This window comes from Capra hircus, chromosome 7 (assembly GCF_001704415.2).
Source record: "Capra hircus breed San Clemente chromosome 7, ASM170441v1, whole genome shotgun sequence".
Classification (NCBI taxonomy): Eukaryota; Metazoa; Chordata; class Mammalia; order Artiodactyla; family Bovidae; genus Capra; species Capra hircus.
Genome location: NC_030814.1, coordinates 97,589,122 through 97,608,164, shown reverse-complemented (window position 1 = coordinate 97,608,164; position 19,043 = coordinate 97,589,122). Strand labels below are relative to the sequence as shown.

Here is a 19,043-nt window from a genome sequence, read left to right as displayed (position 1 = left end):
AGACATAGTGTCATTGAGTGGGAGGGGAGGAGAAAAGGCTTGAGTTTTTGGTGATTTGGGGTTGCTTAGATATTAAGCTTCAGAGCTCCTAGAGAAAACTTGGGGATGAGCAGCTCAGCACAGACTGGGTTTTTTCCAATGTCCATGCTCTTGTCTGACCAGGCACATGGCTAGATTACATTTCCTGGCACCCTTTGCATTGAAACAGGGTCAGGAGACTACTGGCCAATGGGATGGGAGAGGAAACGACATAAGCCACTCCCGGGCCAGGTACCTAAAACTACCTGCAAGATCCCCCACGCTCATTCTCTTCTTCTGTCCAGTGTCAAATTGTAGATGGCCCAGTGGAGGACTTGAGGGTGGCAGAACCACAAGAAGCATGGACCCTGGGTCCCTGCATGACTGTGTGAAACAGAACCCAGCTGTCCCCTTTTAATCAGACTGTGGCATGAGCAAGGAATAATCCTTCAAGCCACTGAAATTTGGGAGTGGTTTGTTACAGCAATTAGCCTATCCTCATACAGCATCCTCAGCACATAGGTGACAGTTTGACACTATGTGTCAAGTCATTTTTCTCAGTCTCAGAGAAAGTCACAGATAGAAATATGACACCATCCTCTTCCTTTCCAACAATAGATAACACTATTATACATATCATTTCATTTAATCTTCCACAGAACTTTATGAGGAAGCTGTTTGTATTTATTTCCATTCTACAGATGAGGAAACTGAAACCCACAGGGGCTTGAAATGTGCCCAAAGACACACAGGTAGTAAATGGCAGAGCTGGGATTTGGAGCCAGGAAGTATATGGGTGCTTTTTTAAAAAAACTTTTTATTTTGTATTGGGGTATATCTCGCACAGAGTCGGACACGACTGAAGTGACTTAGCAGCAGCAGCAGCAGCCGCAGGGGTACATCTGGGTTAACAATGATGTTTAGTTTCAGGTGAACAGTGAAGGGACTCAGGCAGATGTATGCATGTATCAGAATATGGGCTTTTAACTTCTGTTCTATGTATGTATGTTATCACTTGCTTTGGAAGCATGATGAAGGGAGCAGAGTTTAGCTTGGGGGAGTGGAGATGACTATGAAATAAAGAAGCGGGAAGGGAGATTTAGGGGGCTGGCTCAGTATGAGCAAAGGCTTGGAAGTATGAGAAGGCTTGCATGCATAGAGGTTCCAGTGGAGCTGGGATAACGCAAGAAGCGAGCACTGGGAGAGCAGGTGAGGGTGGTTCTGCACGTCATGTGAAGGATTTTGAACAGTTGACAGCAATGGAAGGTTTAAAATTCCTGGCTTGGGAATCATGCATGGCATGAGAAGGGTACCCTCTTAGTGGACCAAAGACCCTCATGACCCCATAAATGGGGACTGGGAAGGAGTAATCAGAAAAGAAGAAATGCAAGCCAAGAAGCACTGAGTTGAAAGGAGACAGTGCCAACATGCCTTAGCATGTACAGACAGATGAGCTCTGGGATGCTTGAACAGGACAGCTTGGTTACACACTGGGGACTTCTCGCATTCCCGAAGTGATTTGGGGGGAAAGTGGGAATAGAGTCTGCTGAGGTGAGGAGAAAGAAAGTGGGTCACATTCTCAGGAATTTTGAGAGAGTCAGGGCACTGGCTAGAGAAGGAAGCAGGAACAATCCAGCCCTTGCAGGACTGGGGGCCTTGAAAATTCTATCTTTCTTTGAGACGGAGAGAGGGTGTGTACATGTGTGCATGCGTGCATGTGTGTGACGGGACAGAGGTAGCTGGTGCAGACAGGGAAAAGTGCATAGGGAAAGGACTAGACACCATCCTTGATGGCCCTTGTGAGCTCACTACAAACCCTCAGCAACATACCAGCCTTCATCATACTGCAAGGAGAAGATGAGAGGTGCCCATATGTCAGAAATGGACAGACAAGATTCTTCTCTCTAGATCCAGAGTTGGGTGAGCGATAAAACTCTGGGAACCAGATGCGGCCCCAAAAGTGACCGAAGCCAACCTCCTGATTGTGCCAATGAGGAAAAAGTTTCAGGGGGGTGCTGAGAGTGCTGCCTGAGGTCATCTAGCAAGTGAGCGACAGGCCTGCAACTAGAAGATGAGCCTCTTATCAGCCTGGCTCATGTCTTTCTTTTTTGCTCTAAGAAATTGTTGTATTTCAGTGTGATGAGATACTTAGCATGAGATACAGCCTCTTATCACATTTGTAAGTGTACAGTTCTTGTTGATTATAGCTAGGATCTTGTATAGCCATCATGAGAGCCTATTCTCCTCGAAAAGGAAGAAGGCGCACAATAGGCAATAACATGGATGAAACGAGGACATTCTAAGTGAGATATGCTAGATTAAAAAAGGAATATACTATATGATTCCACTTACATGAGGTCCCTAGAGTAGTCAAATTCACAGAGACATAAAGTAGCATGGTGAGTGCCAGGGGCTCCGGAAGGTGACATGGAGTCCTTGTGTAATAGAGACAGAGTTTCAATTTGCGAAGATCAAAAAGTTCTGGAAATGGATGGTGGTGATGGCTGCATAGTAATATGAATGCATTTAGTGCCACTGAATTGTACATTTAAAAGTGGTTAAAACATTAAATTTTGTGTCATGCTTATTTTACTTCAACTTGGAAAATAGCAAAAGAAAATTTTAATCCGCGTATGGCTAGCAGAGACTGAATTGAACAGATACAACCCTAATGTTTCCAAGGTAGGCTTTGATGCCAACCTCCAAGCTCACAGTCTTTCAAAAGAGACCACCATCCCCTCCTCCAGGAGGCAATCAGGTGCTCCAGGAGGGAACAGTCATGTGTCCAGGTCAGAAAGCAACTGCCAAGAACTTGCTGGACTGGCAGGCAGCCAGCTGCCAATCTGTCAGCTTGCATCCGGAGGGCTGGAGGAGAAGTGTTGCATTAACTGTGCGGCTCTCTGCCGCCGCACACGCTTGGTGTCCAGGTCCCGGGGGGTTTCCACTCCACCGGGCAGGAACAGGGAGAAAAAGCTGTCACGCCTGGGTTTCTGCATGCCCAGCAGCTGCGGCGACAGCAGGAGAGAGTGGCCAGGAGCTGAGAGTGGGAGTGTCTGGCTCCCCGAATGGAATAGTCCACCTGAGCGCGTGGTAGAGGGGAGAAGGCAGGTTTCAATCAGCCAGCAGCACTGTCTCTGATCCTGTTGAGCTCTGCATGCAGATGCCTGGCTTTCTTGAGGTGAACTGGTGTGGGTTTCTCCGATAAATTCAGCCCAAGAAGTTAAACAAGGTCCAGACCATCTTCGATCAAGGCACAGAGCCCCATCACCAGGTCAGTCATGGGCTCTCCTGGCCGCCTGTTCTTTTTCTTCCTGGCACTTAGCACAGCGGAAGCTCAAAAGGTATTTGGGGTAACACTTATTACGTGGCTTAAGCACACATCTATAGTCAGATCACACAGGTTTGAATCTTGGCTTTGCCACTTACTGTGTGTTTTGGGGGGAGTTACTTAACCCCTCTGTGCCTCGATTTCTCTGTGGTTTCTTCCACATAGAGAGTGAAATCAGTTGATGTATGTAAAATCTGTAGAACAGACTGGCATGTCACCAGTGGAATGAAGCCTCTGGGCTGCGGGCAGGATGCCCCAGATATTAAATGCAAGATGACCCTTGGAGGTCTAAGGTTGAATTCTAAAGTGCACTGTAGGTGTGCTGGGCTTAATGGTGATGTCCCACCCCCCATCCCCTGCCACCAAAGGTAGGTCCATGTCCTAATCCTTGGAACCTGTGAATTAACCTTATTTGGAAAAAGGGTCGTTTCGGGTGTAGTTAAATTATGGATTTGAGTTGTTGTGTAGTCGCTAAGTTGTGTCGTGTCCGACTTGCGATCCAAAGGACTGTAGCCCACCAGGCTCCTCTGTCCATAGGATTATCCAGGCAAGAATACTGGAATGGGCTGCCACTTCCTTCTCCAGGGGATCTTCCCAACCTAGGGACTGAATCTGCATCTCCTGTGGCAGGTGGATTCTTTACCACTGAGCCAACTGGGAAGCCCTGATGATTTAAGAGGAAGGGCTTAAATAAGAGGAAGGGCTCATCAGAACACTATCTGGGTGGACCCTAAATGCAGTCATATGCATCCTTAAAGAGGGAGGAGGAGGGAGTTTTGAGAGAGAAGAGGAGGATGTGTGACCCACAGACAGAGACTGGACTGATGTGGTCACAAGCCAAGCAACACTTATAGCTACCAGATGCTGGAAGAGACAAGGAGTGGATTCTCCCCTAGAGCCTTCAGAGGAAGCACAGCACTGCCAAAGCCTTGGTTTCTCACAGCCTCCAGAACTGTGAGAAAATACATGTTTGTTGTTTTAGGCCACTGAGTTTGCGGTACTTTGTAATACAGCCCTAAAGTAAAGTGAAGTCGCTCAGTCGTGTCCGACTCTTTGCGACCCTGTCCATGGGATTTTCCAGGCGAGAGTACTTGAGTGGGTTGCCATTTCCTTCTCCAAGGGATCTTCCTGACCCAGGGATTGAACCTAGGTCTCCTGCATTGTAGGCAGACGCGTTACTGTCTGAGCCACCAGGGAAAAATACAGCCCAAGGAAACCAATATAAGCAGAGAAAATGAGGCGATATGCCCTCAATTCTATCCATTTACTTTGAAGTGTCTTCCTATCAGATAGATCCTGTTTGACAATTTGATTCAATAAATAGGGCATTAACCATCAGATGCCCACCAAAATCCATCCTCCCCCTTGCTATCTTCTACAGTAATGGAATTTTAGCTGGGCCCTTGGCTTCCCAGCAAAACTACATTTCCCACCATCCTTAGCAACTAGGTGTGATCACATGACTGTTTCCACCAATGGCGTGTGAGCACAAGTACCATCCTACTTCCTGGTCTAAGATTTAAGAGACCAGGATATCCTCTCTATTCCCTTTTCTGCCTTCATAAGGCCAGTTGGTTTTGATTGTGCAAACGATGCCAACCCCCTTGGCAGCAAGAAGGCGTCCAGGAACCTGGATCCCTGAATGACTTTTGGAACAGAGCTCCTCTGCCAACATGCAGAGCTCATCTTGAAGCCATTATGGGAGGGGGAAATACAATTCTTTATTGTTTTCAGGCCCTGATTTTTTTTTAGGTCTCTTATTATAGCAACATAGCTTTACCACATAATATAACAAATATTGATTATACACTTAAGATGTTCCAGACATTGGAGATATGACAATGAACTTAACAGGAAGGGTTCTGCTCTCACGGACCTCACGGTCTAGACAGACAGGGGAAAGTAGACCATGAAAATCTCAATGTTGATATAACCACAAGGGCACTCTCAGAGCACAAGGAAGTTTCTTAATCCAGACTTGAGTTTCAGCAAAAGACTTTTGGAGGAAATGGTGCCTATTCTGAGATCTGAAGGCCAAGAGAGAAAGAACATTTCAAGAAAAAGGATAACCACTACTGAGGCTGCCTGGTGAGAGAAAGCACAGGTTGCTAGAGGACCTTAAAGAAGGTCAGGGACTTTCCTGGTGGCCCAGTGGTTAAGAATCTGCCTGCTAGTGCAGGGTACTCAAGTTTGATCCCTAGTCTGGGAAGATTCCACATGCCTTGGGGCAGCAAGCCCAAGTACCACACTATAGAGGCTACCCACTAGAGCCTGAGAGCCACAACTACTGAAGCCCGTGTGCCTAGAGCCCATGCTCCACAACGAGAGAAGCCTCCACAATGGGAAGCCTGAGCACCGCAATGAAGAGTAGCCCCCGCTTGCTGCAATGAGAGAAAGCCTGCACACAGCGACGAAGACCCAGTGCAGCCAAAAAGAAAAAGAAATGTAGTTAGAGAGGAGAGATGACCCAGGTGAGATGGGCAAAGGCCGGAGGACACTAGATCTCAAATGCCCTGCTAAGAACAATGGATCACCTTGGAAGGACTTTACGAGGAGAACGACTTGGTTAGATCTCTATTTTGTCAAGTAAAGGGTTAACTCAGCAGGGTTGGGGATGTCTGAACCACGCATATTCCAAAGAAATGACTGCCTCTTGATTGGATCCTGGGAAATAATCTCTGGACCCCCGGAATATCTTGTTGGTAAGAGTGTCATTTTATACCTGTGGTCTTGGTATAAATATAAATTTATTTATGAATCGTAACAATGTGATTTATGGTGAATGCTTATTAGTGTTCACCTGGATCCCCGGCTATGCCATGTATGGTCTCTGGAACTGCTGGCAACTAAGCAGTTAAAGTCAGTCACATGGGTGCTCCATGTCTATGTGACTGAATCCCAGCAGAACCTCTAGACACCAAGGACAGCACCATGCACTGTCCCTGGCTGGCAACACCTCACGCCTGTTGTCACACACTGATGATGGAAGAACCGAGCCCTGTTTCATGATCCCACTGGGAGGGGACAACTGGAAGCTTGTGTCTGGTCTCTCCTAGCTTCTGCCCTAAGCGCCTTTTGCTTTGCAGATTTTCAGCTATAATAGACTTTCCTTTCCCTGTAATACACTAACCATGAGTATCACAGCTTTTCTGGGTCCTGTGAGCCCTTCTAACAAGTCATCAAACCTGAAGGTGGTCTTGGGGACCCATCACACATGGTCTTATCATCTTAAGGGTGCTTCAGAGCAATGAGATCCTTGTTCTAGTTGCATCTCACGGGAAAGCAATGCCAGTTGACACATCTGAGAAGTTCTGCCCGTTTGCCTGGCACAGAGCTTTCGTGAATTCTAGAAATAGACCAAACTGGTCCCTGTCTACAAGTAGCTCAGAAGATAGAGGGCAAGGTACAAAGGATGTGGAGTTCTTTCATGGCAGAATATGTGATGGAAGGTGAGTGGGTTTGTTTCTTTTTTAACTCCTGGCCAGGAATGGGGACAAGGAGCAGCTCTCAGCTCATGGATTAAACTGATGGGTGTGTGTGTGTGTTGTACATCTCGGAGTGAGGAGGAGGTAAAACAGAGCAGCCAGTGCTGCAGGAGCCAGGATTGAACCCCAGAGAAAATTTTCTTTCAGAAACTTCAACTGGAACAATGCAGCATTTTGGGTACTCAAAGCTACTCGAAGAAATAAATGAGGCTCTTGTCCATCGTTGGCTAAAATCTGAAATATCATCCAAGGGGATCTGTACCGCACTTTCTGACTCTTCTACCCCACAGCCCCTCTCCCCGCCATCCAGGGAATGCCCCTAACCAAGACCTTACTATTCTTCATTCCTTTTCACACTATCCTCAGTAACAATACAAACTGCCAACACACATTAAGCACTGCACAAGATGCCCTGCCATTTTATATAATCCACACGACAGACCTCTGTTTCGGTAACACAGGAGCCTGGGTAATCGGACTGACCCTCCTGCCAAAAACAACCATGAATTCTGCATGAAATCCTAAGGCCCTCCTGTTGAAGCACTCAAGTCTGGACAATTTAGTAGGTAATTATTTAGTAGGTAATTATCAGTCCCACATTTAGTGAAATCAGAGACCTCCGCGAGGTACGCAGAGCATCAAAGCCACACTTGCTCTGAGGGCATCTGCTTAACTCAGAGAACTGCTGATTGAATTTTCATGGCTTCCTGGTGAACAGGAGTAGAAGGCAAAGCCCAGGACCCACTTAAGACAGAGCCTTTTGGAGGGCTTTCCAGGTGGCACTCTGGTAAAGAATCCATCTATCAATGCAGGAGACACAGGAGACTCAGGTTCGATCCTTGGGTCAGGAAGATCCTCTGGAGGAAGGCATGGCAAACCACTCCAGTATTCTTGCCTGAGAAATCCCATGGACAAAGGAACCTGGTGGCCTACAACTTGTGGTCTACAGTCCATGAGGCCACAAAGAGTTGGACAAACTGAGTGACTGAACACACACAAAAGGAGCACCCCAAAATTAGGACAGGACCCCAAAGTGCTGCCGTTTCAGGGTAAGAAATCTGGAGTAAATTTATTCCATCCTCCGATTCCAAAAGCATTTTAGGAAAGTTACTTTCACACTTAGCGCAGAAGGAGAATAAAAGTTAAAGTTCTTTAGAAAGTAACAACCATAAGCTGGCCTTTGCAAACACCAGCATCCTAAATTCTCAACACATGGGAGGTCCAAAAGTTTAAGGTGACCGTAGAATGGGAGTGCCCTAGGCATTCCGGATGAAATAAGTGCATAATGTCCAGGAAAGATACACCTTCATCTCAGGCCTCAGAGAAATCCCTCCAACAACGTCCCAAAGAAAATGAGCATGTCACAATCAAGAATAAGAAAAAAAAAAATTGGAGACTTCCCTGGTAGTGCAGCGGATAAGAATCTGCCTGTCAATGCAGGGGACATGGGTTCGATCTCTGGTCTGGGAAGTCTGCACATGCCACAAAGGAACTAAGCTCATGTGCCACAGCTACTGAAGCCCGCACGCCTAGAGCTTGTGCTTCAGCAACAAGGAAGCCAATGCAGAGAAGGCCCCGCAGCACAACAAAACAAAAAGTAGCCCCCTGCTCACCCCAACTGGAGAAAGCCCACACAAAATAAGAAAGCCCAGTGCAGCCACAAATAAACAAAATTATGAAAAGAAAAGAATAATAACACACTCAAGGAAGCAAGAGACAGCAGGAAAAGAGCCAAAAATAATTTAAATACTTAAGTTATCAGTCACTGATGATAAGCTAATTCTTTGCATATTATGTTTAAGGAAATATAAGATGTGAGCTTGAAAGTACCTATGGAGCGATTCTCAAGGGGCAATGAGAATTACCCTTCACGGGACATTTGGTAATATCTGAAGACACTTTTGGTTGTCACTACTGGGCTGGGGGCATCACTAGCATTTATTGGCGGGTAGATAAAAGGATGTTGCTAAACACCTACAGCAACAGTCCCCAACCTTTTTGGCACCAGGGACTAGTTTCGAGGAAGGTAATTTTTGCACGGATTGGGGCAGGGAGATGGTCTCAGGATGACTCAAGTGCATTACATTTATTGTGCACTGTATGCTGGAAGTTGGGGACCCTGGGCAGTGCACACGGTGGCCCCTCAGAGTAAAGTACCATCTAGTCCAAAATATCAGTAGTGCCTAGGTTGAGAAATCCTGCCACAGGGAAACAAGTTTACTATTAATTCAAAAGATGAAGTAGGTTGAAAAGGACCAGATGCAACTCACAGAAATGAACATTTTAATACATGGACTAAAAGCAAAGGGCATGGTTAAAAGCAGACTAGATCCAGCTAGAGAGGGAATTGGTGAACCGGCGAGAAGCGGGTCCAGTTTTTTTGCTCACTGGACAAATGGGTAAACTGAGACACACAAAGGAACCAGCATCTCCCTTGCAGGGAGAAAGCAAGCTGAAAAGTAGCTTCTCCCTAACTTGAGATCCACACTCTTAACTTCTCTGCTGTTTTATTTAAACCCAAGAGAATGGTTTCCTCTCCCTGCTTGTGTCTCTGAATTTCTTTCCTATTTGCTATTTTCTCTGGTAAAATATTTTGAGGCAAATAGAATTTGTCTAAAATGCCTGACAGAAAAAAAGACACATTGTGTTGCATTAGTATGCGGGCAACAATGCCTAAGGAAAAAAGCACAGCAATTTCCATCTCTAAAGCATTTACCTTCCATTAAATAATTACGTCCCACAGTTTATGGTGAAGGGACTCCGGGTGTTTATCTTTGTACAGAGGCGGAGAAAATGGAATAAACGCACCTAGAAAAGCCTTCCCCCAGGAGCCATAGAAGCCTCAGATGCAGGGTCTGAAGCACACCTAACTTACAAATCCAGAGTTCTCAGCTGTGAGATCTCAAGCAAATTATTCAACCTCTCTGTGCTTCGGTCTCCCTCTCTGTAAAATGGGAATCCCTGAGAACCAGCCACACTGGATTGCTGAGAGGATCTAACGAGATGTGTGTGAAGCGCACAGCACACAGCAATAGCTCAATGTGACTGAAGATTAACTCTATCAGAAGGGCAGGAAAATACAGTGGTAAAGAACATGACGCTGCAAACACTCTCCTGGGTGTGGGTCACGAGCTGTGTGACCTTGGGCAAGTTACTTAACCTCTCTGGGCCCCACCTTCCTCACATATAAAATGTGGAGAATAACAGCTCTTACTTTACAGAAACTTCGTGAAGATTAAGTGAGTTATTTTTATTTTTATTAATTTTTTTTAATAACTGGAGGATAGCTGCTTTACAAAGTTGTGTTGGTTTCTGCCACACTACGCAAATCAGCCACAAATATACACATGTCCCCTCTCCCTTGAACCTCCCTCCCACCCCCCACCCCACCCCACCCCTCTATGTTGTCACAGAGGAAATGAGCTAATATTTGAAAAGGGCTCAAAACAGTCCTTGGTTCATACTAAGTGCTAGTTGCTATTCTTACCACAATTAAATAGAATTATTAGGTTGATTAGTGAGTGCAGTGTGGCTAGACTGAAGTTCCCTAGGGCAGGAACAATATCTGTCTTACTGACCACTGCATGCTCAGGGCCTGGCACATTGTAGGAACTCAGCGATTTTTGAATTAATAGAGGATTTTTCCTTTACCTGCTAATATCATTCCCATGACTACCATTTACAGAGAATTTTGCCTGGAGCAGGCTCCCTGCTGGGCATTTTACATCCTCACAACAACGCTGGGAAACAGGTGGCACCATCACATTTTACAGAAGAGAACGGAGGGTCAGAGAGATTCCCACAGCCAGTGAGTGGAAGAGCCAGAATTTCCACCACCTCCATCCTAACTAAGTGCTCTGCTGCTGCTGCTAAGTCGCTTCAGTCGTGTCTGACTCCGTGCGACCCCATGGATGGCAGCCCACCAGGCTCCACCGTCCCTGGGATTCTCCAGGCAAGAACACTGGAGAGGGTTGCCATTTCCTTCTCCAATGCGTGAAAGTGAAAAGTGAAAGTGAAGTCACTCAGTTGTGTCCCACTCTTCGTGACCCCATGGACTGCAGTCCAGCAGGCTCCTCCATCCATGGGATTTTCCAGGCAAGAGTACTGGAGTGGGCTGCCATTGCCTTCTCCATCCTAAGTGCTCAGTCACCTCGAACTTTCCCTTCAATCTGATCATCCTTAGGGATTTCATAGCTAATTAGTATGCTCTGAGAGCCTGCTGGCTCCTACGGTTTTGTCTCTCGCTTGACCCTGTATCTCCCCGCCTCCTCTTGGTCCATTCCCTGCTTTTTATGAAGTTACATAGTCCAGTGCCTCAGTTTCCCTGATCACAAATCCAAGATAATAATGGTGTCTTCCTCACAGAAGGACCATCATGGGACTTCCTTGGTTGTCCAGTGGCTAAGACTCTGTGCTCCCAATGCAGGGGGCCTTGGTTTGATCCCTGGTCAGGGAACTAGATCCCACATGTCACAACTAAGACCCAGTGCAACCAAATAAATACATAAATATTAAAAAAAATGACCATGAGGATAATGTGAGTGAAAAGTGCCTCATACAGCAGGTCTCCATAAATGCAAACGCCTCTATTCCATGTGTCCACTAACACCTCCCATCGCCACGATCCTGGGGTTCACACCTTGGGACTTCCTCACTAGCCCCGTGTGCTGGGTCTTGGTCCCCTGTCAACTTAAGTTTCCCCAAGCTAACTTATTCAGCAGCTCCTCCCTGAGGAGGCCCCTGACACCGCGTGTGTGTGCCGTGCATGCGCGCGTGTGCACACAAGCCTTCTCTTCTCGCAGCCTCTTCAGCCACTAAAATTAGCTCCATCTCCAGCCCGTGTCCCCAGCGCGTCTGTCCTGGTTTCTCTCTGGGCTCCCAGCCACTTTCGATATTGTGTCTCAGATGCCACACGCTGCCTTCCTGATGCCACCGCCATTTCCTAAAGCAGGGCGGGTATTTTGAGATACTGGAGCGGGTGAGGTGGGAGAGATTTCACAGGTCTTCCTCCTGGTCTGTTTAAAAAAAAAAAGCTAACACAAGAGCTGTCGCTTCCCCTCCCCCAACACTGTACCCCTCAACCCATTTCTAGTTTCAATATGTCGGAGGAAAGCTTTAGCTAATGAGACCTCTAGGGCCCCAGGGAGTAAAAAATCTTGTGTGCGTGTTTTTTTTTTTTTTTAATGGAAGAACAATGATCCAGCAATTTTACTTCTGGGTATATACCCAAAAGAACTGAAAGCAGGGACTTAAATAGATCCTTGCACAACCATTGTGCATTGCAGCATTCTTTGCAATAGCCAAGAGGGGGAAGCAACCCAAGTGTCCATTAATGGACGACAGGATAAGTAAAACGTGGTTCATCCACACAATGGGATATTATTCTGCCTTAAGAAGGAAAGCCTTTCTGACACACGCTACAACATGGATGAACCTCGAGGACATTACCCTTAGTGAAATAAGCCAGTCAAAAAAGAGGACAAAGACTGTGTTATTCCACTCATATGAGGTCCCTAGAGGCATCAAATTCACAAGATAGAAAGTAGAATGGGGGTTGCCAGGGGCTGGGGGGAGGGGAATGGGGAGTTGGCGTTAATGGGGACAGAGTTTCAGTTTGGGAAAATGACAAAGTTCTGGGGATGGATGGTGGTGGTGGCTGCATGACAATGTGCGTGTTCTTAATGCCACTGAACTTTAATGTACACTTAAAAATGGTTAAAATGAGATTATACTAAGTGAAGTAAGCCAGACAGAGAAAGACAAATATCAAATGATACTGCATATATGAGGAGTCTCAAACAGGAAGAGACTCATAGACATGGAAAACAAACTTATGGTTACTAAAAGGGAAAAGGGGTTGGAAGGAGGATAAATTAGGAGGTCAGTATTAACATATATATAACACTACGTATAAAATCGGTAACCAGTGAGGACCCACTATACAGCGCAGCACTATACAACTCTACTCAATACTGTCATAACCTATAAAAAGAACCTGCGAAGACTACAGATGTTGTTTAGTCACCATGTCATGTCCGAGTCTTTTGAGACCCCCTGGACTGTAGCCCACCGGGCTCCACTGTCTGTGAGATTTTCAAGCCAAGGCTTCCCTTGTGGCTCAGCTGGTAAAGAATATTGTAGTACATTGCCATTTCCTACTCCAAGGTGTCGTCCCGACCCAGGGATCGACCCCGAGTCTCTTGCCTCTCCTGCACTGGCAGATGGATTCTTTACCACCACCTAGGAAGCCTAAACACACACACACACACACACACACACACACACACACGTTCTGAATCCCCACGCTGTACACCTGAAGATACTGTAAATTACCTATATGTCAATAAATGTTTTAAAATGGTTACAATGGTAAATTTTGTTATGTACTTTACTGTAATTAAAATTTTTAAAGAAAAAGAACAGTGAGGCAAGCTGGTCAGGAGGAGACAGAACAGGGTGTGCAGGCGGAGGAAGGAGAGTGCCTTGGAGTATCCGGCAGGATTGGGCACCCTGCCACCCAATCAGAGCAGTGAAATGGAGACGGCGGAGAGGGGGTATCAAAAGAGGGGTGGGGTGGTTACAGTGTCATAGGACATGGAAGCAAAGACCCGGAGGATATGAGGAGTCATGTGGAGACCAGAGAGAAGCAACAGCTCATGCAAAGGCCCTGAGGCTAGATGATGACTGGTGTGTTTAAGGAACAAGGAAGAGGCCGACGTGGCTGGATCTGCGTGCGTGAGTGAGCACAGTAGGGGGAGGTGAAGCTGGGCAAAGGATGCGGCGAGAGGACGCAGAGCCTTGTGGGTTATGAGGATGACCTGGGCTTTTTCTCTGAGCAAGGTGGCAGCCATAGAGGCTCCTGAGCAGAGGGACATGGACCGACTCAGGCGCCCTCTGGCTTCTACGGTGGGTGGGAGAGGGACAGATCATGGGGGAAAGGGTGGTCGGGCACGTGAAGAGACCAGGATACGGCGGCACAACCAGGGTGGGGCTGTGAAGATGCTGAGAAGCAGGCGGATTTCTGGGTAGATGCTGAAGCAGAAGCCAACATGATTTGCTAATGGGCTTCCGCCCAAATGGTAAAGGGTCCGCCTGCCAATGCAGGAGACTCAGGTTCAATCCCTGGGTCAGGAAGATGCCCTGGAGAAGGGAATGCCCACTCCAGTATTCTTGCCTGGAGAATCCCATGGACTGTGGAGCCCGGTGGGCTACAGTCCACGGGGTCACAGAGAGTTGGACGTGACTGAACACGTGTGCCGCAGGGGATTGGGAAAAACGAGACAAGAGAAAGACCCCGAGGTTTGGGGCCCCAGCACTTGGAATGATGAAGCTGTCTTAAGCGAGATGGAGAGGATGGCTGGTTTGGGCAACAATGACCAGAATTCTTCTGTCAGAGTCATACTCAGTTCAGTACATCCTACATCAGCTGAAGATGGACTCCTAGAGACGTGGAAACTAGCTTGTACCCACAGCCTTGGATCAGGGCCTGAGTTGGGCTGAGATCGACCTTGGTCTGATTGAGAGGTGCAGGTAAGATCATTAACCTCATCCCTGGGGTCTCAGGCACAAATAGGGATACTAATGGCCCCAATTTCAGAATCAGCACGAGGCACCTATGAGTGGATCTATGCAAAGGGTTTGGACAAGCCCCTGGCAGACAGAAAACACACTGTGCGTGCTAAGTTGCTTCAGCTGTGTCCAGCTCTTTGAGACCCTGTGGAGCACAGCCCGCAAGGCTCCTCTGTTCATGGGATTCTCCAGGCAAGAATACTAGAGCTGGTTGCCGTTTCCTTCTTCAGGTTATGTTCCTGACCCAGAGACGGAATCTTGAGTCTTCTGTGTCTCCTGCACTGCAGGCAGATTCTTTCCCTGCTGAGCCATCATGGGAAGACAATGGGATATTACTCAGTCATAAAAGAAACGAATTTGAGTCAGTTGTAGTGAAGCAGATGAACCTAGGTTCTTTTATACAGAATGAAGCAAATCAGAAAGAGAAAAACAAATAACATATATTAACATATATAATGGCAACCCCCTGCAGTATTCTTGCCTGCAGACTTCCATGGACAGACGGGCCTGGTGGGCTACAGTCCCTGGGTCCCAGAGAGTCGGACACAACTGAGTGACTAACTGATCAATGAAATGGAGAAAAATGGTCCTGACGAGCCTATTTGCTGGACAGGAATAAAGATACAGACACAGAGAATGACTTGTGGACACAGTGGGGGATGGAGAGGGTGGGACAAATTGAGAGGAGCACTGACATATATTCCCTGCCCGGTGTAAAACAGACAGCTGGAGGGCAGCAGCTCTGTAGCACAGGCAGCCCGGCGCAGCGTCCCGTGATGACCTAGAGGGGTGGGTGAGCGGTGGTGGCAGGGAGGCTCACGAGGCAAGGGATATAGACACATTTGCAGCTGATTCATGTGGTACAGTAGAAACCAACAGGACATTGCAAAGCAAGTATTCTCCAATTAAAAATGAATTTTTTTTAAAGGTGTGGTTCTCTCTAACACCAGCTATAAATTCATTCATTCATTCACTCAATCACTTACTCATTCAGTAGGTGTTCACCGAGCCTCAGTCTCAGGTTCTCTACTAGGTTCTAGTACAGGTTCTGTGCTGCATTCTAGGTTCTAGGTACTAGGTTTGTCCTCCAGGGGAAGAAGATAGGTGATTACTGGTGAGGGTTTTCACACAGAGACCATCAGATGCCCATAAAGAAGAGATCTGAACTGGCCTCACGGTGGACGTTAGGTGGGGAGGCCAGGAAGGTTTTCTAAAGGAAGAGACATTTTTTTTTTTTTTTTTTTGCTACACAGGTCCTTCGTTGCGGTGTGTGGTCTTTCTCCAGTCATGGTACACGGGGGCTTCTCTAGCTGTAGCAAGTGGGCTCCAGAGCGCAGGAGCTCAGTAGCTGTAGAGCGTAGGTTTAGCTGCCTAGTGATATGTGGGATCTTAGTTCCCTGACCAGGGACTAAATCTGTGTCCCTGGCATTGGAAGGTAGATTCTTAACCACTGGACCACCAGGGGAAGTCCCAGGAAGAGACAGTTTATATCACTAAATGTGCACTTCCCTGAGCCCTGTGAGTGCTCCCCAGCATCTCAGCCCCTTTCTAAGTCTCCTGGACCTCCCCGTGATGCAGCAGACAAAAGGTCCACACTTGGCACAAAAAGGGAGCCTCCCTTCTAACTGGTCAGGGCTCAGCCACTCTGGATGTTACACACTTTATTTATTGGAATATAACTGCTTTACAATGGTGTGTTAGCTTCTGCTGTACAGTGAAGTGAATCAGCTCTATGTATCCACATGGCCCCTTCCTCGTGAACCTCCCACCCCCCGCCTCCCCCAACCCCACCCCTCTACGTCATCACAGAGCACCAAGCTGAGCTCCCTGGGCTATACAGCAGCTTCCCACTAGCCATCTATTTCAGACATGGTAGTGTATATATATGTCAATCCCAATCTCCCAATTTGTCCCACCCTCCCCTTTGGAATATCATGTTTGAGTAAGAATTAATCAGACACAGAGAAGACAACATATTCCAGACACAGGCAATAGCATGTGCAAAGGTCCTGGGGTGACTGGGCAGGTACAGCTGATGGAGGAGGCTGGCATTCCTTTCCTTATTTTCTCCCTCTGACATGCAACAGTGGACAGAAAGAAGCCTAACTCTGCAATGGGGTGGATCTGCATTCAAAATCCTGGCTCTAGGACCTCCGATCTGTGTTACTTTGGACATGTGACTTTACCTCTCTTGAATCTAGTTTTCCTCACCTGCGATAATACTTATGGAGTTGGAGGGAGGCTTGAAGGTGATAAGGTATGTAAAAGGCTTGGCACACAGCTGATGCTCAATTAATGCCAGTTTCCTTTCTCTGAGTTTGATCTCCCCCACTGGCCTGGCTTCTCATAAAGCTAGAATCGCAAGAGGAAAGAGAGGTGGGGTAGTTATAAAAAAGAAGACAGAAACCAAAAGAAAGCATTGGGATGGACAAAAAGGTCTCCAAGTAGATGCTCACCAGCCTGACCTCTGTCCCTCTGAGCGGACAGAATCAGAATAAGCTTTCCATCCAGCTATAATCAGCAGTGAGTGACATTTAAAAGGAAAAATGAAATCAAAAGCCCCCGCTGACATAGGGAGCTGGGCTGCATGACTGTGAACTATGCCAGGTCAACGTGGCAGGCAAGAAATCTTTTATCTTGCTTTAACCACCCATGAGGGCTCAGAACTCAGATACCAAGTTGAGATTTGATAAAAGCAGAAGGAATCTGAAGAGGCTTGTAATCTTCCCCACCTTTAATTCCCAGGTGATTGTATGACAGGCCCTGGACTCTGAGCACAGTCTTTGCTGGCACATTCTCTCCTTTACATTGCAAAGGAGACTGACATGGTAATAATAGTACATCATCCTCATTTCTCGCTAAGAGTCAGGAACGAAATGAAAGGGGACAGAAGACCTCAGGGGACAGGAATTGGGGCCACAATGGTCCTAGTAAGTAAATTCTTGGATACATACCCTTTGTGATATTATGTATTACTTCTTCCCTCAACTTCCCCCCACCCCCCACCCCTTGAATCTGGACTAGACTCACTGTTTGTTTTAGCCAACAGTGGCCACATCGAGGGTGTCCATTCCTTAGACTAGCCCTCCAGAGACCCCATGTGCTTCCTCTTTCTCCTAGAACCCTGCTTCTTCCGTGTGAACAAGCTCAAGCTACCTATGGGAGGACCAGACCATGTGGAGCAGAGCACAGTGGTCCCAGCCAAGGTCCCCCTACAGCCAGCCAACACCTAAACAGGACAGCCACCCAGCTGCCCCACAGTGGACCACAGAGGCTTGAGTGAGCTCAACTGAGACCAGGTAAAGCACACAGCTGAGTCTCACCTAAACTGCCAGCCTGCTTCTTCCCTTGTCTTGAATGTGGACATGATGTTAGGAGCTCTGGCAACCATTCTGCAACCACGAGGCAAAGGCCAGGCATATTAGAGATGCCAACCAATGCCAACCAGTACCCAATCCAGACATTTTGTAAGGTAAGAATGAATATTGTTTGCTTTGTTTAAGCCTCCACAAGTTTTAATTTTCTGTTCCATGTCACTGAATGCACTCCTAATACAGCCTTCAAACGTGGCCCTGTTTCTAGGCCACATAAGATGCCACAATAGGAACAGAGGACCCACACTTCTTCCTTTTTCAGGCATGAAGACACAGGTTGCTGTGCCATCTCTGGTGCAGAGGCTACCCTGCTGATGCAATTCTCACCTCCCAGTGACAGAAGCCCAGTTTGTTCATTTCTCCCTTCCGGGGACAAATTCTTCTCATTGTTGCCAGCCAAAGTTAGCTAAAAAAAACACTGCTAACTCATCCCCAATCCTGGGTCCTGGATCCCACCTGAATCCTGTTGGACTCTTCTGCTTTGAATTTCCATGCCTTTAATCCACGCTGGCCTCTGTTCTCTGCACTGAAATCCTGTGACCCAGGCCAGGAAGGAGAGGGAGTGCTCTGTCTCAGGAATATGGATGGAGCCAAAACTCCCCAAAGAACAAGGGTCAGGCTTTCAGCCACCCCTTATTTCTCCCTTCCCTACAGAGCAGCACCTTGTTTCTCACTTCCTATTTGGGGCCAACCGGGTGAGCCTTACGGATGAACTGATTCTCCAACCATTTCACCAGGAGACGTAAGCAGTTGAGCGACAATTCACAGCAGGACGAAGAGAGTGTGGCCAGCAAGGCAGAAACCGGGGCTGCCATGCCTGTGTCCCACACTTCACTGTGAACAGCTAGGACTTCCTGGCCACAGGAGCATGCTCAACCCAAAAGCGGAGTAAGCCAGGAGAACCAGAGAGCTCACACCCTAGAAGGCCTCCCAAGGTCCAGTTCCCTCACTTCTTTGGTGGGCTGACTCTGTGGGGCATGTTCCACTTGGCCTCTCAATGTTGTCCAGAGAGATTAAACAAGAGCTAGTTGCCCACATGTGCAAGCTAAGTTGCTTCAGTCATGTCCGACTCTGTGTGACCTTATGGACTGCAGCCTGCTAGACTCCTCTGTCCATGGGATTCTCCAGGCAAGAATACTGGAGTGGATCGCCCTGCCCTCCTCCAGGGGATCTTTCTGACCCAGGGATCAAACCCACATCTCCTGTATCTCCTACATGGCAGGTGGACTCTTTACCGCTGAGCCACCAGGGAAGCCCAGTTGCCCATAT

The 19,043-nt window shown here is 47.4% G+C and overlaps 1 protein-coding gene across 18 annotated transcripts in view; it reads right to left on the bottom strand.

The window, feature by feature from the left end:
• Positions 1–19,043, bottom strand: part of CACNA1A (calcium voltage-gated channel subunit alpha1 A) — a 250,975-nt gene that overhangs the window by 163,386 nt on the left and 68,546 nt on the right. The gene's annotated exons all lie outside the window — the stretch shown is intronic.